Consider the following 25,240-nt stretch of genomic DNA (forward strand, 5'->3'; position numbering starts at 1 on the left):
TAATCGAAAAGAAAATATGTATTTGCTTCACTCCATGCATCAATGCGATTAATGGCTGTAATGATTCGTGTCTTTTCGGCAGCCCGAGAGCGGCTCAGTGAAGGAAAGCCGACTGCCGTACAGGAACAGGAACTCCAGTTAGAGGAGGCAGTTATTCTACAAAACGTGTGCGTGATCAATGATGCAGCTGTCAGCTGGCCTGTCAGACACTCGGCTAATGTGCGTTGCGAGTTTGTGCATGTGAACATGGTGGCTCTTTTCCTTTTTTACATTGGAGGTCTGATGGGTACTTTTATCAGATCGACTGATAAAACTGAAAAAAAGTGTACTTATTAAAAATGAGGTCAGTAGTGTTTCCATTTTAAAAAGTACTTTTCAGCACTGAACAGCACAATAAAGACGTTTCAAATGTTGCAAAATAGTTCTATTTCAAATAAGTGTTTATTTGAACCTTGTGTTAATTGAATATATCTGACAGGAAGTATTGCAATTTCCACAAGAAAAATAAATAAATAAATAAATAAAGGGCCCTATTATGGATTTATGAAAACTACCTTTCATGTAGTGTGTAACACAGATCTAAGTGAAAGAACACATCCTGCTAAATTTTTAATCTGAAAAAGTGCACCGTGTATAAAGTTATTTTCTCTCAAAAGAAAAGACTCGACTCTGAATCATTGAAACGAGTCATTTTTAAAATGAATCTCAAGCCGTTTTGTGTGTTTTGTGGCTCTTTAATGTATCATGACAGATCGCTGTATTGGGCAGTTCAAACAAGTGAACCAATAGTCTTTTAATATTTACATAAACACCATATTAAGTTTAAATCCACAGAAGTTAATTCACTGATTTGTGATTAAGTCTAGAAGGGATACGGCAGCGGTTACTGGGCATATGCGTATTTAAGTTTTCGCTGAGCCAACAATATAACGTGAAACATATAAAAAATGGTTTTAAACAAGTACATGGTGTTGTAGTTTCATTACTTCAGAGTGTCGCAGCGTCTGTCTTTTGCAGTAAAGACCTGTCAAAGTTGAATGAGTGAGAAGATGACACGAAGCAACGTGAGTAGCTGCGTTGAAAACATAAACAGATCCCACTTGGGGTGAAGTTCACAGCACAAGTTTTAACAGTGCCGGACATGATACAGCTTTTTGCTGTGCAAAACAAGTACTTTAAAGGAATTCCTTAGCTTGTAAAGCTTAGCTTCATATTTACTTATATTGAAAAAGATTAAATTCGGTCTATCTTTTTGCCCCATTTTAACATGGATTTCTATGGAGACTGGCTGTAGACGTTGGACAAGATGGCGGCTAGCAGCGGAATATATGCGTTCTGATTGGCCAAACCACCTGTCAGTCAAGCTCTTAGAGAATGGTCAATTGCAAATTCATGGAAGCTAGCTGCCACTTTTGGAACGTTAAAAATAGCGGTTTCCCAGGTAACGCTGCACACAATGCAGCATTGAAAAAATGTATCACTGAACAATTGTGTAGGAGTCATTGAGAAAATAAGGTAAAAATAAATGCATATTATAAATTTCATACCTATAATAAGGGCACTTTAAGCAGAACAGAAGTTTTCCTTTTCATAATTAACAATAATAAGACATCTTACTTGAGCACCAAGTCACCATATTGGAGTGATTTCTGAGGAATCGTGTGACATTGAAGCCTGGAGTAATGGCTGCTGAAAATTCGGTATTGCCGATGTAGCAGATATCAAGCAGTATCCTTGGGACAGAAGCACAACCACACATGGATGGCATGTGTGATGGAATTTATTCTAATTTAAAGAAAAGAGGCCTACTCTCTCACTACCGTGCTTCCTCTCTGCATTCACAGTGAGACTGACCATGAATGCTTAAAGGAGAAGCAAGATACTTTAAACAAATACATGTAGTAAACATAATTAATCAGTATTTCACAAAATATATCAATGTAGAACAACAGTTAATGCAAATATATCAGCATACTTGCAACATTCCATCTTGTAAATACTTAGTGGAAAAATGAAAATGTATGTAAATATTGTGTAAACTTCTTTTGATACAATCTTGCTTTGCCACTGAATAAAACTGCACCGTGTGGTAATTGACAACATGAGTCTAATGAATACTATAACTCAGACTGATACTCAAATATATTCACACATATACAACAAATGATTTAACTATTAAATGTACAAACATACCTTTAAAGAAGAATAGGGTGAGGTATAACCGAACCTCCTTCTCTCTCACTTCTGCATGGAAAAACACAAATGGGAATGAGGCGTTAAAATATATCAAGATTAACAGCGACACTTTCAAAGAGAATTAGCTAATTACACAGATACATATTATAAAATACATATTAACAAAGTTTTAACAATTCACACAGTGATTAAGTTACAAAAAAGAGACTAAATAAGACATTTATATAAGAGCAAAAGATACCCGTGCTTCCCGTTTGCATTCACAGTGAGCTTGCATGCTTAAAGGAGAAACAGTGTTGCCAGATTGGAAATGTATAGTACCAGAAGCTCAAAATTATCGTATTTGGAAGAAAATTTTCGTGCACAAGGTAAACAGATTATAGTTATTTATTTAGACCAACAACTTTTTAAAACGACCTGCAAATGACTACAATAGATGCATAAATTGCTGTATCTAAGAGGGACGGTCCAAACTCCACCACAGAGTTGCAGTTATCAGAATCCTGCGTGTTTTCGGATGTTGAGGGGTCCGTTTGCAGTACAGCTTTCATGCCATCATGGACCGCAACATAGTGCTCGTTGGCTAAAAGCAGCACTATGCAACTTTCTGTGATAAAAATATCAATTGTATTCATTTTCCGAACCGACTTTTTCTCTTATCCAAAATTATTACAATACACTTATAATTCTGCAATTCTGTTTATTAGCTGCTAGAGCACCAAAAGTTACATTGTTCTGCTTACAAAGCAGGGCAAGGTAGACGTAGGATCCACCGCTAGATGAATTAATATAGAAGCCCTTTGGTTAAAATGACCAACATTTGAAATTTGGGATTTATGTTTTTTCGTTTCATTATTGAGCGTACATCATACAGAGGTCTAAATTATTGTACAAATGCGATAATTATCGCACATCTGGCAACACTGCGGGGAAGCGACACCTCTTCCTGAGGTGCGCTGCTAATAAAGACCTACAAAAGTTGGTAGGAACTCCCAACTGGAACCATTGAAACTAAACAGAAATAGAAATGATAAAAAAAAACACTGAATACAAGTCACAAACAATATAAAATAAGATATAAATGTCACAATCAACTAGCTACACCAACTTATTAAATTAATTAACACTAACATTGCACTACACAGAATTTTATTGCTTTGTATAGGTTAATATGTCCCTCTTCCTGTCTGTACTGTTGATCTTCAACCATAAAGTAGGTCCCGTAATACCTGAAAAAGCTATTTGTTCCCATTCATCTTAATGACATATTGATAGCTCTGGTGCAGGTCTAAACTGTATTGGCTAGAACTTCAATAAATCCCACCCTCTTCCTGTTTTAATAGGCATTGCATGAAAACATGAAAGATTTTTTTTCGGTCTTTAACCATAAAAGAAGAGACCTTTCAATATGTAGAGCTTTGCCAGAAGAAAGGACCACCCTGTGGTAACTCCAGATAACAAGATAGACAATACGATTCCTTTGAATTGTTTGCTCGGTTGAGCAAGCTGATACTTTGATTCCAGAATTCCAGAGCTCTTGTTCTCTTTCTCTTTGTGTCCTCTGTCGTTTGACAGATAAAGGAGGGTTTACCTGGTTTCTATCCCCCTGTAGAGGAGAACTAAAGCGGCTCTGCTTAGTTTGATATCCACCTGTCTGGCTAGGAACAGATTTAATAAAAAAAGAGTTGCTCTTCTTCCGCCCTCGCTTTGTTCCGCCCCACTGGTATGGTCCGATAAAGTGTTTTTAGCAGGCTTTTTGAAAAATTCTCTGTCAGCCTGACACTTTTGGTTTGTCTTTTCAATAAAAAGCCTTCTTTTCTTAATAAGTGATCATTCTTTATATTATTGATGCTGCATAGTGTACATGCTGTTCTTACTTGGGGCTCTTGGTTTTTCTTTTTTTTTTTTTTTTTTTTATCCAGTAGCAGTGTAGAATCATCAAACAGTACATGGCTATTCTTAATGTTGGAAGGACTCATTAAACACATTCAAACACACAACGATTTTCCTTCTAAAACACCACTGTTCAAGCGTTACGTGTATATAAGAGATTTTAATGTTTTTAAGTCAGGAATATGCCGAAACTAATTCTGTTAACTTTTAAACTTGCAAACAAATTACAAACGGTGTCAAATTCATTTGCACTATTGTTTGAGTTTTATTTGCTGATTTTATAGCTAGCTGTTACTCAAGTCTTCAGTGTTACGTGATCTTTCAGAGATTATACTAATATGCGGATTTAGTGCTCATTTCAAGTGCTTATCAAACATATCTTATCAGTAACTGTTGTTGCGTAATGTTTTTTATTTAGCAAAAATGTGATACTTTTTGATGAATCAGAATCATTTGAAGTTTGGCACTGTCATCCTCGGAGAGTCATTCATTTAGAGCTCCTAAATGTTTTCGCGCCAGCAAAAATGCAGCTTGATTAAATCTTACACTGTGTCATGGGATAGGTTTTTGTTTGTAGGGTGTAGTGTAGCTAACTTCTTTTTCCGAAAGGTAGCGTGACTAGTTTAACAGCTTCAGATTATGATTATCTTGAATGTACAGTTCCATTGTAGCTGCCCCAACACTGCAGATGGCTTTCTCGCAATTTTATAACCCTTATGGTTTAGGTCTGGTGGTCACGGCAGAGCGGGTGTGTGCTCTGAAGAGGAGGGTAATCTCAGGTACGCAGACCCCAGTCGGGATCAAAGCCCTCACTCGGCAGAGCACTTGACATTTACATCTCCTTATCTCCCTTTCTCTCTCATCCACACCACCCGCAATCTCAAAAGCGTGCGTCAAGCGCATGCACATCAAAGCTTGACATTTTACAGCACTAATGCTCACACACTTCTATCTTGATGAAGGAATGATGCTAACGACAGCTGTTTTTGCATCTGTTGGATGTGTCTTTCTGAGAATGATTACTCTTACTTTTAGTGATGCATTTTTTTTCCATACCGAATCAACAAAACTAACATTAAAGTTTTGATGTAGCTGAAAGCTGAAACTATATGTTACTGTAATGTTTCGGCAGTTCAGTTTGGGTAATTGAACTCGTCATGCTGTTCAGAGCGTTCTCAAGTTTTAAATTAAACAGCCCTTCATTAAACAGCCCTTGGTTATTTCATTGTAGTTAACTAATAAAACTGGAATTGCAACTAAAACCATAACAACTAACTAAAACTAAAGTAAATAAATAATACTTGAAACAAAATAGTCATACATTATTAAATAAAAATATTTTTAAACTAAACTAAAACACAATAATTATTTTGGCTAGTTCTCAAGCCCTAAGTCTGAATTCTAATTTGCGTTATCTTGACCAAAATGACTAAAACTAAAATACAATAAGAAATATATATATATATATAAATATATATATAATATTATAATATATAATATATTAACATGTGCATATAAATTATAGTTTATTATATATTAAAAAATGACAAAAGCACAGAAAATTGCTAAACTTTAATAAGAAATAATTCAAAATAACAAAACGTTTTAGTGTTCTAGTGATATTTAAATGGTTCTTCAGCTTCTCAAATTTTACATATAAACTTTAGTATCATTTTTAGTCTCATGTTAAAGTGCATTCATGCTGCTGGTGTAACTTTTGCAATATGCGCAAAATAGACACTGAAACAGTGTCAGAGGAGACCTAATTAAGAGAACTAGGAGAACTAATTAAGCAACACTGTTTCGACCAATGATGTTGCCTTAGCGAAACATTTGTTCGCTTTTTCAGCCAGGCTACATTTCATTGTATATTTTTCTCATTTCTTGCCTACACTATGTTGTTTTTTTGCTGTAATCCATTCCTCCATCATTGTTGTTTTCCCTCTTTCTCCCCTGGCATTGCGAGTGGCTATGACAACGAGTCTGACAAGCAGTCGTGTCAGTATTAGAATAATCCACTGGCTCACCTGCTATGGCTGAGAGCCTTGGAGCCTCTGACCTCTAATGGTGTGTTGTTCTCCATCTAATCACACAGATGGACCAGTTCCCTCTCGCCTCGACCACCTTACTCACACATATGTAGTGCAGCACCTCTGCGCCACCGCACTTCACCTAATTCCCATGCCACGCTGGTAGGAATAACCACATTTTCCAGCTGATCCCTCTGCAGCACATCCGGAGTAATTACACCACGGCTAATTCCAGCCAATCTCACACTAGCAGTAATCACAGGCTTGTGGGGGAGTGGGGGTGAGGGGGATCCAGGCCAGGGACCATTTTTGCAAGCGTTGCTGCATCGCTGTTGTGTATCTTAGACGCCAGCTTCAGAGGAATCGCAGTAGTTTCTGGCTTCAAGTTTGTACTCTCTGGTATTTGATCGTCCGATTTTCCATGTGTATGTGCATTAGTTGCCTTATGAGCCTACTGAACAACAGCATTTTTATTTTTTGAAATGGGAAAAAACAAAAATGTTTGAATATTTATAAGCAAATACGAGCCAATGTGTGATTTGTGGTTGCCAAGGTTTGGTGGTAAGGCTGTGCAATTAATCAAAATACAGTTTTGATTTCAGTTTTGGCCTCGTAACAATTATGAAAATACAATAATTGGGATATTATGATTATTGGGCCCCATTCCACCCCCTTTCCATTGGTGCTGGTCAAAAACATGGAAAAACGTTTCAAAATTCGGCACTTAGTGTTTATTCATGTAAACTCTTAAAGGCTATGTAATAAATTAACATTAAGTATCGAGAATAAAAATACATGTGTAACAGCAAATTGGATCTTAAAGTGACAGTGGGCTGTATTTCTCCTGAGGGTTGCGTACGTAATATTAATCAAAAAAGAAATGGCAAAGAAAAAATCACTCGCTGCACTTGACTGAAGGACTTTGTTTTGGGCTTTGTAGACTTTGTGGCTATTACAGTATTGAGCAAACTAATTGGGATAATGATGTATGGCATAATCAAGCAGCCATAGCTAAGGTTTTGTAGTGCAGTTGCTAAGATATTCTAAAGTATTTCATGCTGTGTGGTTGCTAGGGTGTTGCTTTGGAGCTGTCCAGGTTTTTAGCATGTTACTAAGTAGTTAGAGCATTTTGCCTGTTGTGACGTGGTTGCTAAAGTGTTGTAGTGTAGTTAGACTGTTTAGTATGTTGTTGTGTGGTTTCTAGGGTGTTGCCAGGATATTCTGAGTGTATTGTGGGTATTTTGGGTGTTTGCCAAAGGCGTAGTGTGGTTAGAGATTTTAGTATGTAGTATGCTTTGATGCAAGAGTTATTGTTATGGTTTTGCTAGGGTGTTAAAGTGTTTTATTTTGGTTTTGTTTTGTTTTTACAATTGTTTTTCTTTAGCATGTTATTATAGTAAGTTGCTGCCGGGGTGTTTTGGTTGGTTACCAGGGCTTTAAGATTTTTAAATGTTGCTAAGCTGATTTAAGTTGTTTCTGAAGTATTTCGTTCTAAAGCGCTTTGAGTTTTTAGCACGTTGCTATGCGGTTACTAGGGTGTAGTTGGTGGCTGTTACTGGGTTGCAGTGAGGTTGTTAAGGTTTACAGTGTGTTGCTAAGCATTTGTTAGGGCGTTTAGGTAATTGTCAAAGTGTTGTAGCGTGGTTTGTAAAGTGTTTAATCATGTTTCTATTAAGTTGCTACGGTGTTTTAGTGGATGCTAGGGTGTGACAGTGTGGTGGTTTGGTGCTTACTGAAAGAAATGGCAAAAGATAAGGACTTGAGAGAAATCATAGTAGGCTGACAAACAGAGAGCAGTTGCAACATTGCCTCCAACGAAGGGATATTTATTCTCACATTACATGAATCGACTGAAGCTGTTTAATTCCCACTGTTTAAATTTACATCCCACAGATCCAACCTGTAGGGAATGAGAACACATGGGCACTGAGAGGCAGGCAGATACACACTCTCACACGCCGCATGAATATACAGAGAGTGGCACCGACTCTCATTCACACATACATGCAAATACAGAGATGCCCACACGCATTACCACATGTGTAGACACACACAGGCACACGCAAATCCCCTGAGCGATTCTTTCGTATTTAGGAAGCGTAGCATTTCCCCAGACCGACTAACTAACCATGCAATTGACATCTTAGAAGCTCTTTCTCTCTGCGAGAGCCACAAAGTGACTCCTTAATTACGTTCTTCTCTGTGGCGTTCATGGCCAGACTGCTGCAAAACACAAGGCCACGATAAAGGCTTTATTATTGGACTGGAATCAGGAATCAGGCTTCCGTGTCATGCCTTGTTAATATCCTCAGAGCCTTCTTACCGCAGGGAAATCGCACTGTAAAATGTTGAGCATGAAGGACCTGTGATGAAGGACCCATGTTGTGATTGCTGTACGAGTGGCTGATTCCAAAACGGTTTCTAAAATAGCAGATTAAAAGAGCACGATTCTGTTGTAAAACAAGACTGCAGATCAGATAAGTGTGAGTAATAAAAAAAACAATGCAAAAAAATAAAAAAAGATTGTGGTTGCAGCTGTGGTTTAGTGGTTAGCAAATACAAATACTCCAGATACTATATCAGCCTTCCAAGTTAGAGTATGCAATATATTGAGACGATCTTGTTTTGGATGCATTGCATTGGACGATTTATTTATTTTTGCCTTAACTACTATGTACTTACTGTTGAGACCACTTACATTGACAGTAATAATTCGATACAATGCACTTATTGTTTACATACATGTTTTTACATTGTACTTATATTTTTTCAAAAATACTTATATGTAGCTACATCTGTAATTAATTACTGTAATTACATTTATAAATGTTGACCCATCCCTTACCCGAATCCATCCACAACTGCAGCAAAAGTGTTTTGAAATACAACATTACCACAATAATTACAATGTACTTATTTTTTGATGTAAGTACATAGTAGCTAAGGTCACATAATAAACTTGATCTGTAATCTATAAATAATAACTAATAACTATAAATAATAACTGAGGCAAGTGCATGAATTTTATTTAGGAAATTTGTATTGTGCATGGTTAGCTTGTATTATATTGAAAACAGTACCTATCCATGAGCGGCTTGGACATTCTGTAAGGCATCTCCTTTTCAATTCCATAGAAAGCAATTGCGTGTTTGAGTGACATTTGGGTGATTCCCATTCAAAGAAATAGCATGTTGCTCATCTCTGTACATAACTCTACTCTCAAAAATCATTCCTCACCGTCAGCCACATGAATAAAACACCAGAGAAGCACCTAGTTGGAGAGAAAAATAGAAAGAAAAAAGATGAAGAAGCCACCCATGCATTAATATAGAACATATGGATGATGTTTTTTCCCGTGTAGCTGCAGCCAAATGACAGTGCCGCTCCACTGCCTGCAGAAGAGTCACATGATGATGTGTCGAGGGGTGTTTTGGTGCCTTGTCTCAGGTAGACAGACTCTGCGCTCGCCCACAGCAGGTTGGCACTTCGATATCACGATGGGCTGAGGCTCGTCTCTCACAAATAACTGCTTTGGTCCACCGTAGGGCTAAAGCTAGACCTGTGTGTCCAACAGCTGTTTATTTGCCATGGACCTGACACACACCCTGATCCTCGGGGCGCTGGCATGCTGCGTTTGATGGCGGGGGAATGGTGGCATCTGTGCGTGTGTGTTTTTTTTTTTTTGCGTGTTTATTTGTGTGTGGGTGCGTGCCATCTGTCCTCCGAGTAATTGCTGGTATTTATATGATCTTAATTGTATACTGAGCACTGTGTGCTCTCAAAGCTAGTTTAAATTGAACTGTTTTAAGAGATATTAGACGCTAAACATGAGAGATCTGCGTGTGCAACCAATCAGCTAACCATCTGTATTGGCTTCTGTTTTTTTTTATTGCGCTGCAGTTTGTGCATTTAACCCTTAGATGCATACCTCAGGTCTTTAGTACAATGACCAAGTAGTGCACAAGACAACAAAATCTCCACAAATAGGAGAAATCGTTACAACACAGCGCATAGGACTTATTTTGGTGCGTTTGGTTAATTTCACTGTGTTGTGCTAATTTCGATATGTTGTGTCTTTTTTCCATTGTGTTCTGCTAATTTTATTGTCTTGCATCTTGCAGCATTGTGGCTTGATTTTTTTGCATTGCAGCTTGTTTCTGTTGCGTTGCAATTTGTTCCTTTAATGCTGCAGCTTGTGTCTGCTTTGTTGTGCTAATTGTTTCCATTGTGTTGTAGAGATTTCGTTGTCGTACAACACTGGGCCAGCCTACTTTAATGACCCACGACACCATCCAAGAACTTCTCAATTTATTCTTTTATCTTATGAAAAAAATAATGATTTTGTGATTGACATATCAATAGTTCAGATGAAGTTACAGTATGATGGTTGTGAGGCAGTTACTCAAAACACCCTTACAAGTTCTAAAAGATGTATAAATAAACATTCTGGGTAGCTATGGACCCCGAATATGTAAAAATATTTGATGAAACATTCATGCATTCAAGGCTTAAACTTATTGCTTTCCTCATTCAGCACTATAAGGACCGTTTGTCCTCTGTCACATCTCAAAAATTGTCCTTTTGAGTGCAAAACCCGGACTGTTAGGTCAGCTGGAAGTGGCCTAAGGTAATATCCCGTTGTAACATCAATTAGAGTTCTCATTATGTGTGGCCTAACACTAATTACTGCAATTATTTCCTGCTAACAGTTATGATCCCTGTAGTGGCGTATGCTGAGATGGCCTCTCATTTTTTAAGCGTATGTGGAAATGGCATTTTTGGTCCACCGTGGCTTACTGTTTCCCCATGCTGAGATTCGTCCATCGGGATGACCGTGTGCTTCCTTGCGCATTACAGTAATGACCTTCACGGTCTCCACAACTGAAAGACCGGCGGCATCTCTGTTTTCAGATTGTACTCTGATACCTAAAACCAGGCCAATAGTCGCGTTTAATGGCACCCGCTGGTATTGCTGTCTAATCAGCCCCCTCCGTACTGCACCAGTCACGGCTGTGGAAGTGAAACATTAAACATTTAATGGGAGATTAAAACCTCCATTAGTCTGAAGAGTGATAAAATGCTGAGGGAAAGTGGTCAGGTTTCCACATTTTACCCTGTCCTAGTTTATCTGATGAAGGTCAGAGCCAGTCAACATGTGTGTCAGCAAATAATGATAAGAAGCGAAGGCAGGGCTGAATAGATTCGGTGATAATTGAAGGCTGTATGGATGTTTTAATTAAAGTGCTTGCATGCCACCATGTACATATATTCCTGAAATGTTGTGAATTTTACAACCCATAAGCAATGGTTGTTAGTTCAAGTTAGCTCACAGTGCAATAACTAATGTTAACAAACACAACTGATTTCAGTAACTCATTAGTAAATGCTAAAATAAGCATTATCTAAGATGAATAAATGCTGTACAAGTATTGTTCATTCTTAGTTTATGTTGTCATGTTGTTAAGTGTTAACTAATGAACCTTATTGTAAAGTCTTACCATTATTTTAAAATAGCAACAGTAGCTGTGTTTCCCTTAACGAATTGAAATGATGAAACTGATATAGCTGAAATATAATAATAATAATAATAATAATATTAATAGCTGAAATTTAATGATAAAATATCCTAAAACTACTTATATAGTTTTATGCTGATGTGGTGTGTTGTCCAAATGTTCCCAAGGATTTGTAAATACAGAGAAATCCCAGTTTCAAGTAATGACTCGTCCATAGTCATTGTCACCAATCACCGAGACGTAATATCCACATATCTTTAGATCCGTTTAATACTGATGATTTTTTATTTGTTTTTACAGTGTTGTGCACCAATTCCACATGAGTTTGTCGAGCTTATTAATGCAGTGGCCAATCAGAGGCATTCAGCTGAGTTTTTTGTTCACTGCATGCACTCTCTGCCTGAATTCAGCTATCACGCAAATGGAAGGTACAGGTAATAAAAAATAATGAATTACCTAATCCGTGGATATCCTCCTTAATAGTGTCATCAAACTTCACCTTTGTTATTATTTTGAAAATGTGACCTCAAGCGGTGAAAACCTACGTATTACATTGTACATAAAAATCACATGGTCATTTTTTATGTACTATAACCTCCAGGAAATACCTACTCTCAACTGTAAATGGCTTTTTTTGCCATTATTGCTTGGAATAACTGAACACGTCTTTGGTGCACTATATTCAGTGCTTGTGTTTATAATATATGATATGATGCAATATGCATCAACCTAACAACATTCATCACTATGACTTATCAGAGAAAAAACAGTTTTAGTCGTATAACATTAGTTAATGGAAATCCTGTGATTTCACAAAAGTTTTTTTTTCAATCAGCATTTATAAAGAATTGCGCAAATAAAATATTTAATTCAAGACTTTCAAGTTACTTGTGATCTGGCTGAAAACAAGACATGGCTGAGTGTCGTGACAACAGCAAAGCGGCTCTGATTCAGCATTTCATTTAAGCAGAACTGATTCCTAAAACCTAAAAGGCTTAACTAAATCTTGCATTGCAAGTGCTGATGCTTCTTTCAGAAAACACCAGTATATTAGAATATCCCTGAAAAGAATGGTGGTGTGCTGGTGCCCTGCAAGACTTCTTAACTAGCTTAACTAGCTTTATCAGACTTTATCAGACTATGCCGATCGATCAATCTAGACCAGCATTAGCCAGCATTTTAAGCAGGAATAAGAGTCATACTAAAAAGACTTACCAAGCCTGTGTTTTCCAAATCAATTATTTATATGTTATCCCAAACAACCAGACAATCATCCAGTGATCCTTGAATGTTAAATTATACATCTGTGATGTAATTAAGGTTTTTGTTCAAAGGCTTCATGAAATGAGTGTAGTGTCTGTTTTTAGCTGGCAGTAACACTGGAGGTCTTTTCAGGTCTGGCCTGTGGTTGAAGGCTTTATCTCAGTGGCTTAACGATGATAGATTCCTGCAAGGTCACTCTGTAAACTGGCATATTAACCACAATTCTTGTGAGGATAAAATCGATGCGGCCCGAAATGCTGCACACATGCAAAAGGTGTTTACAAACATCTGTCTGAGCAGAGAAATGTTGTGTGTAATTTCTGATAATTTTAACTAAAGCTGAGGGTTATATATATATATATATATATATATATATATATATATATATATATATATATATATATATATATATATATATATATTTCTATAACACCACTCAAAACCCAAGGACATTTCACAATGCTTTTAAATGTTGAAAATTTCATGAAATCATGTTTTACCTTTTTTTTTTAATAATGTTACTTTAATTATCAAGTATTATCAAGTTTGGATAAAAGGTTTTCATTAATATACATAAGTGCTACTGTATTTCTGGAGCAGGGAAAGCAACATTGGTAATTTTTTGAGCTCAGTTTTGGTCTGTTGTGACCTTGGAGTAAACAACTTAACCCAAGGTTGTTTCAGATGGATCAGCAGTGTAATTTAATGTTGCTTTAGAAATAAAGTGATGTGTGTGTGCAAGACAGCATTGGACGAAACATTTAAGTTAGGAACGTTTCAGTGGAAGCTATTGTAGCCATCTTACTACAGCTGTGTAGAAGCAAAGATCAAATATTTCAAGTTAATATATATATATATATATATATATATATATATATATATATATATATATATATATAAGAGAGAGAGAGAGAGAGAGAGAGAGAGTAAGCATAGTTTTGAATTAATTTCTCTTTTTTCTTCAGAATTGTCTTCAGCTTTTGTTATGTTTTATGTTATTCTACAACCTCTAATTACCTGTACAATGCAGTTAGAACACAGTGGATTTCAGTTATAAATGCTCAGGTCTGTTTGGAAATAAAGACAAGCTGAAATGCTGAAACAGACCTGCTCTCTTTGTTACGAATTGCGAGATCCATTATTTTTTAAATGAAATGCATCATCATTTTGTCAAATGATGACGGAACCCCTCTTGAAATTAGTGGATCATCATGTCACTTACAAGGTTCTTAGGGAAGTGATTTGACAGGCAAAAAAAAGAGGAACAGAGGAGAGAGGAGGGATAAGTGTCTCTAGACAGCTCTTCTGTAGATGCTAGATCTTAAGATGTCTCTCCATCGGTAGAGTCACATGTCTCAAGTGTATCTCTTGAGACACACACACACACACACACACACACACACACTTACACCTGGTGAAGCGGGTCTCATGGGAGACCCATCTGGCCTGACAACACACGCATCACACAAAAATTATAATCGAAAATGTCTAAGAATGTGCTGCTTCCACAAATTTTAGATTAGGTGACTAATGTCTGTGGACTGAAATAGAGGTGTGATTTTTATACCATTCCAAGATGTTCCTACAGAGCAAAGCGAGAGCATCTTACCTCTTTTTCTGAACATTTTATTTATTTTTAAATTAATTATGTGTCTTGTTTTCAGAATTTCACAGGCTGTGGCTGGGCTGTCATTTCGTTTTAACGGATTGGTGGGCGTTTTCAGGCCAGAAGCTTGCTTGGCTTGAGGCTAAAGGGGTGGTACTTTTGGGGGATTTCCAATTAATCCGAGAGGCAGGTGGAGAGCTCAGTGTGAAAAAAAAAAAGTTTGATTGCGGTGCAAACGCAGCCTTGAATTCCAGCGATGGAGTGTGCCCGTGCAAGAAGAATAACCAGACAGTTGTCCACTTCATTTACGACTGGCTTTGGAGATATGTCCAGAGACAGGTGATGTTCACCTCCGAATCTCTCTCCTCTTTTCTGCTTGGCTGGCCAGTAATTTACTGGGCATTGGTGAGCAAGGCATGCTGCCCTGCACACAGGAAAACTGTCAGTTTTATTTTTCACCTTCTCTTTTTTTGTGCTTTTTTCCTGTGTTTTTCTCTCTGAAGATAACACCTCTTCCTCAGCCTTTCAAGCAAAACTCAAAATGTACCAACAGGCACGTATAAATATTATATGATGAAAAGCAGCTCTCTTGTTTTAGAAATACCCTTTGTCTTGAACGCTTCAAGAATCTACTTATTTGAGGCTTTGAGAACCAAAATGATTTTTTGTAGGGTTTCTGAGCAATAAATTCCATGAAGTGCACTTTTTTTTATCAGTACAAACTGCAGCTTGTGTGAACGTATTTCCCATTTTATATTTTCTTAAAGTCTTTAGACACTTTAGTGCCACAAAGCAATGCTTGTCAGAAATTTTTTTTGAGTCAAACTGAGGGGAGACTGAAAGTCAAACTGTGATTTTTCTTTAAAGAGCTACTAGTATCTATTATTTATGTCTAAATCTGTATAGAAGTAGTGGATGTACAGCATTTAAGTATTTAATTTATTTAAGTATGTCCACGTCCAAAGATTTACTTGAATGTTATTTGTGATTTTTTTTTATTTAATAAATAAAGACTTGTAAGGTTTAATATAACATAAATTATGTCACTTACTGAAATATATAGAAGAAAACCAATCAATGGTTTATGTTATTTAAAAAAATCATAATGCATTTGTTTGCACTCTCTTGGCAAATTTTCCTGAAAATTGTTACAATTACAGAACGCTGGTAGTCGCGTAAAACATGTCACCATTTTGGTTTTGTGTGTAATATGTATCAGACGTTTAGTGGGCGGTCTGTAGGTGTGCCGTCTGAGGCTGAAACTGTCATTTCTGCAACGTTTGCCCCTATTAGTTTATTTATGGAAGATTCTGATTAAGAGCTCTCTAGAAATGTATCTCTGTTTGTGCTGTGTTTGCGTCTTTTGCGGTATGTGTGTCTCTACTTGGGGGAGTGATTCCCTAAATGAAGATGTATTCATGCATGCTTCCAGAGTGGATTGTTTTGTCATGCCCCTCTTTAAAAAGTGGAAAAAATGGCACTCCTCCATCTCGCTTGCCCCACAGGTCTCTAAATGAGTTGTGTTATTGGAAAAGGGAAGTGCTGCTCTCATGTCAAGGGACTTGCAGGGCGAGATCTGAGCCGGTCTTTGAGGCTTTCTCAGGCGACAGTAACCACCACACAAATGTGAATGAATAATGCCTTTAGAGAGGCAAGAGCCATTGCTCTAGTCTGAAACACCTCGCAAAGCCCTGGTGACTTTTTTCTACGCATTTCAGCAAGCAATTATTTTTATCTGGCTGCAGCTATAAAGGAGAAGATCCTCTACTCTCATTTTCACTCTTTCATCATTTATTCCATCATCTTACCTTACTTCTTTTTTATTTTAAAGTCACTCTATTTATACCTATGTGAATTAGTGTTATATAAAAAAGAGAGATTCAGATGTGCTACTCCGCCTTTCTTTTAATGTTATTTAATGATATAATTATATTTCTATAATTATATATTTCTTAGAAGTTTAAATAACTTTTAAAGGACCAGTTCACCCCCCTCCTAAAAGAAAATAAAATTTGCTAAGTGTTTACTCACGCCTGGCCACCCTAGATGTAGATTTTCAGTGTGGAGAAGTTAAGCATTTCATTGTTTGTTTACAATGAATCTTCTGCAGTAAAAGGGTGCCGTAGTAGTGAGAGTTCAAACTGCTGAAACATCACCATAATTCATACACCAGCAAAAAACATTCATTTTTTTAATAAACTCATTCATCCTTAAAACATTTTAATGGTGGTTAATTACAAGCATGCAGCTTTTTACTTTACAAGATGGAATGGAGTCATGTGGGTAGCTTGTGAATTATTGTACCGTTTTTGTCATCTCTTTGAACTCATTTCGACGGCACCCATTCACTTACATTGATGAACACATGATGCAATGCTAAATTTCTCCAAATCTATTTTGAAGATCTCATATACATCTCAGATGGCCTGAGGTTAAGCACTTTTTCATTTTTGAAGTAATTATTCCTTTAAGTGGATAGTTTATGGTCTCGGAGAAAACAAATGTTTTTTTGCTTTTTTTTTTTTTTTTTTCACTAATTATGTGCACCTAATACATATGCATGAAGATTAATGAGCCTTTTAAAATACAGGTAGTAATCTAATCAATAAGTGTTTAATCATGATGCTTTCAGCATTTTAAATATCCCCACAGTACTTAGTGGAAAAGTGAGGTTATGTAAAAAAAAAAGAAAAGAAAAAAAAAACTACGCAGTCTTGTCTTACGGATGGATGGATTGCAAATCAGTTGTGACTGAGTGAATATTACATCACCTAATTAATATTCATGAGCCAAGCTGTTAAGATTTATATATATAGCTGTTCCCCAATTTTCACAATATATGCTATGTATGCTCCATTAAATCTGGAATCAGTTCAGAGCTTATATTAAGAATACATTTTTGTTATAATACAGTAGATTCTCCCAGTAGATAAGTGTTTTAAGATGTTGGGAAACGTATATGTATCAGTTGTGTAGGGTCACGCTCTGTTGTTGGGAACTTGCAATACCAACATGCTTTAGCTGCACTGTAAGTTGTAAAATAAGAGCAAACATGACAGTAGAATACATTAACACAGAAGTTAAAATAAATTGTGTATGGTGGAAGAAATCCCAAACTTTTTCCAAATGGAAGTGGCTTGTGTTCACACATGTCCGGGCTTTTCCCTCAGGTCTGGTTCTTCATGCTTCCATATGCTACTTTGATAATGGATGCGGTTCCTACAGTCTCTAATGTACAAAGTAAAGAGGCCTACAGTTTGAAGCACTTGCACCTGGACTATATTTGCAACAAAACAAGATGCATGGTTTCTTCATAACCCAGCAAATACTCTGTGCACAGTAATATTGTGTAACAGCTGCAATAAATTTTGGGTTCCTCTGAGTGTTTTGCTGTTTCAATATACCTTTGCTTTCACTTTTTATCGTCCCATTAGCCTCTCTCCTCTTCACTCGGCAATGAAAGGCAGAAACAGACAGGAAATGAGTCTAGCACTCAGGCTAGATCGGCTGCTCTCCAATGTCTGTTTGAAATATTTAAAGTCCATGCAGACACACAGCAGATGTGAACAGGAATTGTGGATTAGAGATTGTCTCACAGGAGTTCCCTGGCAAGATGTCCCAAGTCCACTTACTTTGCTTGGTGTACATACGCATGCAGAGACATACAAGATCAATTCATTTAGCTTTCAGAATAACTTTTGTTCTCTGTAGGAGGCATGAAGCCTGACTTCATTATTTTACTGTATCTGTTCCTCCAAGAGCAGCTCACTGAATTTTGAGATTCTGCATAAGCAATACAATTGCATTCCCAGTGGATGGAAGGATATATGGTTGGAGTCACGACTAGTTTTATTTTGAACATTAGAGACTGTAGGAAGTACTTCCATTTAACAGAAACATAAAGAACCAGACCTAACAAACAAGCCTTTATATGTACTGATTATACAATCCATTGCCATTTGGAAGCATCATTTTGGACACCATAACCAACTTTAATTTAAATGTGTATTGTTTACAGTTATTTTAATCAACCATCCTTCTCTTTCTTTCAAAATTTCTCAAAAGTTATCCAGCCTCAATCTGTATTTGGACATGTTACGTGAGGGTTTCTGTTTTCAGTTGGACAGTCTTCATAGCAAGTATGTCCACTATATTTTTACCAGCCGGTTCTTTGTATTCAAGGGTCAACTATGAGTGCCCTTTCCATATGGCATTTTTATTCATGAAAGCTTAGCATTCTGGACAGATCTTAACAGCATAATGTTTTGAGCATGCATTGAGTCAGAGTTTTTGATTACAGTGACCTTATTATGGGTTATGAAAGGTAAACATTTTGATTTTGGGAGGTCCTACGGGCAGACATGCATGCAAGATCACAAAACGCTTTCATTCTCTTATAATATGCTTTTATACACCTGTTTTGTGTTGAGGCCTACCAGACGCAGTTGCACTGGCTGACGAAAGGGTGAGACATGAAAGAAACCAGAGAAGTGGAAGACTGAGGCGGAGAATTGCAGAGAGGTCTTTTGAACTATGCCTTTTTGAACTACCCTCTTTAGGGTCAGAGAGCCAAGGATGTCTTGAACTTTTGGCTCTTCGTCTTTAAGCATGGTAATTTGCATATGCACTGGATTGGAGGTTGATAGTCAACTAGTAAAGATTCTTAGAGCACTAATATGTTGCAATTTAAGACCAAACACGGCAAAAGTGAGATGACATTGACTAGTGATCTATCATAAACAGGCATAAAACATACAAATACCAAATACCAGTGCAATACCAAAGACAATTACACAAGGACAATAACAACATATACAATGACCTCAAGAATATGTGTATTCATTCAAAGAAAGGTTTACCTGTGAATAATTTTGAAAAAAAGTCCATTGTTGAGGACATTATGTGTCTTTTCAAAGTCAGAGTTGTTCTGTGCACATACCATTAAGCAATAAGCGAGTGTTATCACATGTGTTGCCATGGAATCAAAGACCTGTTCTACCTTTCTGAGGTGTTAAGGGTCCCAAGACCCTCAGTTAACCTTTAACTGGCCCCTTTTGTTTAGGTGAAAATGGCATTAAAGCTTATTTGGTAAATAAAACAAATAGCTGACTGTCTGATAGCAATGTTGACATGAAATAGCATGGGATTCATTTAAAAAACTACTTCTTTCAATGATTTAACTCTTGCTATTGAGAGACAATAACTTTATATATGGTGCCCTTTCAGATTTTTACCAGCACATGTTTTTGTGTGTTGGTTTCTTGATTTCCAATTGTGCATCTTTGAGCTTTAGAACTCTAACTTGATGTTTTTCCTGAAAGGAAAGGTATTTATTTCTATAGCCACATTTTCTTTTCTTCTTTTTTTTTGAGAATAATAGCTCAAAACCATGAAATGTTGCTGGAAATCACTCATGTGAGGAAATATCACCTTCAGATTTCTATTGGGAGAACCTCTCAAAATCGTCCCGTCCCAATGGACTAGAGTCTCAGAGGAGACAAGTAAATCTCCAGAGAGAATAAAGAAATTGAGAATAAAAATTGAGAATAAAGCTTCGATTACTTATTTACTACCACTTTAATACAATGTTAAAACACCAAGTTAAGCATTTTCTTTGCACTAAGAGAGCCAACATTTGATAGATGCACCTCAGAGGGACATTCAGCTTTCCTGTATGTTAATTAATCCACTTTCTATGGTGTTTGTGCAGCTGATATGTAAATACACCTTTGGTGCTTTTGTAAGAATGCAGTAGAAATTCTTTGGAATTGATTTTAGGCCAAACTAAGGAGTTTCATTTGATATTAGCTGTAAGAGATTGATGAATATGGCATGGATGCATGATTACGTGGGAAGAGCAATTCATGCAAAAAAGGAAAAAGTTATAAAAGTTTTCATTAATTATTATTTAACCGAACCCAGCATACAGTAGCTATGATCAGAAACATTGTACTCCATCCTGCCTATACTCCATGGATATAATTAATAGAAAACATGAGACTGTCATATTTTTGGGAGAAAATAGGAAGGGGGAACTATATCCTTATCAATTCTTTTTTTATGAAGACATAATGAGCTAATGAACATTGTGTAATAATGTCTAGAAGCTAATTTTGGCTAGAGAAACCATTGGTGTGAACATCTATAATTTTTACTGTTGTGAAGACCCCCATTTTCTCATTTTCTCTCTCCCTTCACATTTAATAGGTAATTTTCATTGAAATGAAATCACTGTCTGTTCATACTCTTCAATTTCGCATGAGAAAATTTTTAGGGGTGCTAACAGAAACTGCTACCTTGCTTGTATAATGAAACAACAGGCATTGCAGTGGGCTGAAATGAGGAGGAATATTTTTGCAGACGTACTGAGATGTGGCGGCTGCCTCTTGCTGTGACCCTGTCGGGAGAATTTAACCTTACCGGGAGGCTTTAACATGAACATGGATCTTTATAATCTTTTGAACCATGTCAGTGGCAAAATGTCACAGAGATGCTCATCATGCCACAAAGCACTGTGCACAGCAGTCTGAGAAAATTTAAATTCTGGGAAGATAAGAATCATTCACAGGCATAGCAAGAGTGTAACGCTTCAGTGTTTTTTGTGCTGAATGAGATTTCTAATCTTCGAAACTAAAGTTTACATTTCGAATGGTGCAGAAGAGATTGAATATAAATCTGGGATCCCACAGGAATGAACTTAAGAACAAATAAACACTTTCATGTTGGATTTTCATGCTGATATTGCGGTGGGTATAATGTTCTTTGATATTTTAAACACAGATTCAACTTTTAACTGACTGCAGTAATGAAATTCACCTCGCTGTACAGTCGAAAGATTTTTTTAAATAGAAGTTACAGTTTTTTTCAGTGTGTGAGTGAGTGTAATTTTTTTTCTTTTGTTTTCTTTTTTTATCCCTTTATGCATACCAAGGGAAAATATACCAAAAATATTAATATTTTGAAATAATATTACAATTAAAATAATTTGAATATAATATTTAATATTAAATTAAAATTAAGTTTTTATTTATTAAATTTAAATAAATGTATGTATTATAATTTTTTATGTGTAGAAACCATTTACATTTTTAAAAGGCTTCTTTGATGAACAGAATATAAAAAAATAAAATAAATAAAATGAAAATGTATGTAAAACAAAGTATGTTAAATATAATCTATATAAATCTCATAAATGATGAAACGTTAACCAGAAACAGACAGGTTGTTGGGTCCCATTGGCCATGTTTAGTTAAATAGTACATAATACTGTTGTTGTTATTTTGCTGTCATGAATATGTTTGCTAATAACCTCATGGAAATGTTGGCAAAGCCGCCATTTTTACATTTTAGCAACTATAATATTTAATTTTCTATTTGTAGTTTGCAACTAAATGATTTTCCTGGTGGTCTTATTCAGAGTGTCTCTGCATGTCTTAAATATAATAATGTTGATTCTTTAAATGTATAATTATTCATATTAAGGTAATTGAAAACTGCTGTTTACATGGCAACTTGTTAATCATATAATTGTCTTTAGTTGGAGCCAATAGTTAGATTATTGCTGCTATTGTTGTAAACACGGCTAATGAGGTGTAGTGAGACAAATGCTGTATTTTCAAGTGTTTGTTTGCAACTGTATGCATGACCAGATTTCTTAATTGTATCGTTGTGTCATGACTCAGTCACTGTCAGCTATAATGGTGTAATGGTTTCTATGGCGTGCACTAGACAGCTGACGATCATTTCTATCCATCAGAGCAGATAACAACCTTCATAGTGTGCCAAGTCTGGCCACACGTGCTGCACTCAAACCCGCTCATTGATCTGTTGTGATGTTTTAGTGTAATGAATAATTAATAAGGGGACTGAGTTGCATAGTTAAAGGCCAAAGTGCCCTGTGATGTTAGACTTCGAATATTTCATTTAATTTTATATTCATATTTTGGGTTCTTTTAGAAGGTCATACACAGAAGTCTCATATGTTAAGAGTATTGGATAAGGCATGAATGTGACATGTGAAAAAGGGATTCTTGAATAATGAATTGCTTTAAATAATAGAATCACACTTGGCTGTAGAGACGGCAGTGCCGAAGTGAAACCTGCGTTTGTCGTTCGAGTCTCTTTCGCACCGATTCTTCTGTTATCCTGGATTTCAAATGAAACAGAAAGGTTCAGTGAAACTCCCACCTCAAATGAGACATTGCTGTTAATTAATTAAATAATTCGGAAGGAAAGAATCAAATTTGGTGACCTTAACTCATAAATTTCACATATAATCTAAAAAAAAAAAAATATTGTGAGATATAAATTCTGATTGATTTTCTCAGTTCTGAATTTACATCTTGATGTTCTGTTTATTTCAGAATTTTGAGGTTTCTTGCTTTTTTATTCATACTTCATTTATATTTTTTGTTTGTGTTTCCAAAATTAGTAAAAAAAAAAAAAAAAAAAAAAAAAAAACCTACATGAATTCGAAGCTAAAAAGTCACACCTGCTGTTCTTTTTTTTCAGATTTTAAGAGAAAGTACACCCATAAATAAAATTGTCATCTCATGGAAAAAAAAACCTTACAAATATGTTTCTTTCTAGTAATTCAACATTCACTTTAATTGTATGGAAAAGACCAGCTTGGAGAATTAATACTTAGCAAGGGCTGTTTTGTTTAAAAAATTTTTTTTTACACATTTGGAAAGAGCTGATTTTAATTTTTCCGAATGTTCATTTTCAATTGAACTATCCCTTTAAAAATAATGATGATGCTATTGTAAGAGACCATGTCTTCATATGGATGCAAGAGCAATGAATATATAAGAGAATGGCACAGTGGGAAAGGGTATGGATGAATATTATTTGCATAGTATTGGCCGATAATGTGACAACTGTGATCCTTTTTTTTTGGTAATGAGTAGCAGGAAGCGAGATTGGGATGAACATAAATTCACAAGTAACACTGAAAATTCACCCAGAAGAAATGTGGACAGATGTGGTCTAAGCAAAACAGACAGTGTGGCACTGGCTGCATGGGAGTGTAACAGCCAGAATGCATGTCAATGGCCGCATACAGGCACTGAATGTAAAACGATGCATCTCACCAGCACAGACTATGAGCATTTCAACATTCTCCCCAAAAATGAAAATCCTGTCTTTAATCACTCACCCTCTTGTCATTTCAAACCTGGAAGGTTTTTTTCAAACCTAATTAATGACAGAACCTGGTCAACCTGGTCTCATAAAAATATGTACCTCTGTGCACTTTTTGTGCAACACCGTTTTTAGGTACCTTACTGCACATTTCATCAGAATTTCGAAAAGAAATGTCCATTGACTGGTGCTAAAACACAGGTTCAATATGTGAACCCTGGCACATTTTATTATGTTGATGTAAGTGTATGTATTGCAGTATTGAAATATCCAGGGACTGTTGCTAAAAGTTAATGATCTATCATGACAACAAATCGAACCCTAAACCTACCTTGTTTTGAAGTCATAACATGATATTAAGTAATTGTGCTAAAATTGCACTTTATCAAGCAAAAATTTGTCTAAAAAGTTGTCAGAGTTTTACGGCCTCAAGTGTTCACTTTATTTGGAAACTGCAGTGATATGTACTTATTTGTACATATTTTGTGTCTAAAAAGTGTATCAAGAAACGTTTAAGCCATGAGACCAGGTAGGAAGTATTCCTTCAAATATTCCATTAAGTCACATCAATTACCAGCACTGCCCTAGGAAAATGTCCCTACTGTCCCATTTAGTCCACTATTATCCTCGGAATTGAAGTGATTTCAGTACGTTTGTTAAAACCGTTTGTTTTGCAACGAATCACCCGAGGATGTGTTGCCTGCAGTGAAGGGAGAGAAAGCGCTTGTCCGTCTCCTGTGTCTCCAGGTTCACGGGGTCTGTGCGAACACCAGCAGGGTATAAGTGCACTTGACAGGGATGTAAACACCCCTCAGATGAGAGTCAAAAAGAGCAGGCAGCAGAAAGGGAGGGCAATAGGATGAAAACAACAGCAGCAACACTGCCAGTTAAGGCTGGAGTCTCTGTGGGGAGAGAGTCTGGGATATCAAAGGTGCTTGAAAAGGAACCAGACTTCTGGATATGCGAAGAGTGCTACTTTTTGAAGTCGCCTTGCGTAAGTTTCGTCCTTCTCCCATACAGATGATTGCATAGATACAATAGATGCCTGTGAGCATCTCCTGAAAACGAGGCCCTGGAACTGTGTGTGCTGAGAAGTGTAGCGCGCTGACTGACTGTTTTACTGAAAATGAGCCACGCTGGGGGGTCTGACGAAGTGTAATGATGTTTGATGTCTGCTGTAATATGTGCACCATACTTGCTATAGCTTAATCTGATATGAAGGTTGCTTAGCTTCAGATTTAAAAGACATACATATTAAAAAAAAAATTAAATACATGCTTTTTTTTTTTTTTTTTCGACAGTTCATGCTGACAAGATTAATGTTAGAATTTAAGGGAACCGAGGGAGGCACTTATCAATTTTCTTAAAAATGCTAATTCGTTAAATGGTTCATACATTTTCTTAAATCTTTGGAAATTAAATGAATAGTTTACCCTAAAAATTCAAACTTGTCATTATTTACTCACCCTCATGTTGCTGACAAAAACTGTTACTTAATTTCTTTTGTGCAACCTAAGATATTTTGAGACATATTTCAGTGCTTATTTATTATTCATGAAAAATCCATTTACATAGTTCGGTAAATTATGTACATT

The 25,240-nt window shown here is 36.3% G+C and overlaps 1 protein-coding gene across 1 annotated transcript in view; it reads left to right on the forward strand.

Moving 5' to 3' along the window:
• cdh13 (cadherin 13, H-cadherin (heart)) overlaps window positions 1-25,240 on the forward strand; it is a 262,775-nt gene that overhangs the window by 107,048 nt on the left and 130,487 nt on the right.

This window comes from Puntigrus tetrazona, chromosome 18 (genome assembly GCF_018831695.1).
Source record: "Puntigrus tetrazona isolate hp1 chromosome 18, ASM1883169v1, whole genome shotgun sequence".
Lineage (NCBI taxonomy): Eukaryota > Metazoa > Chordata > Actinopteri > Cypriniformes > Cyprinidae > Puntigrus > Puntigrus tetrazona.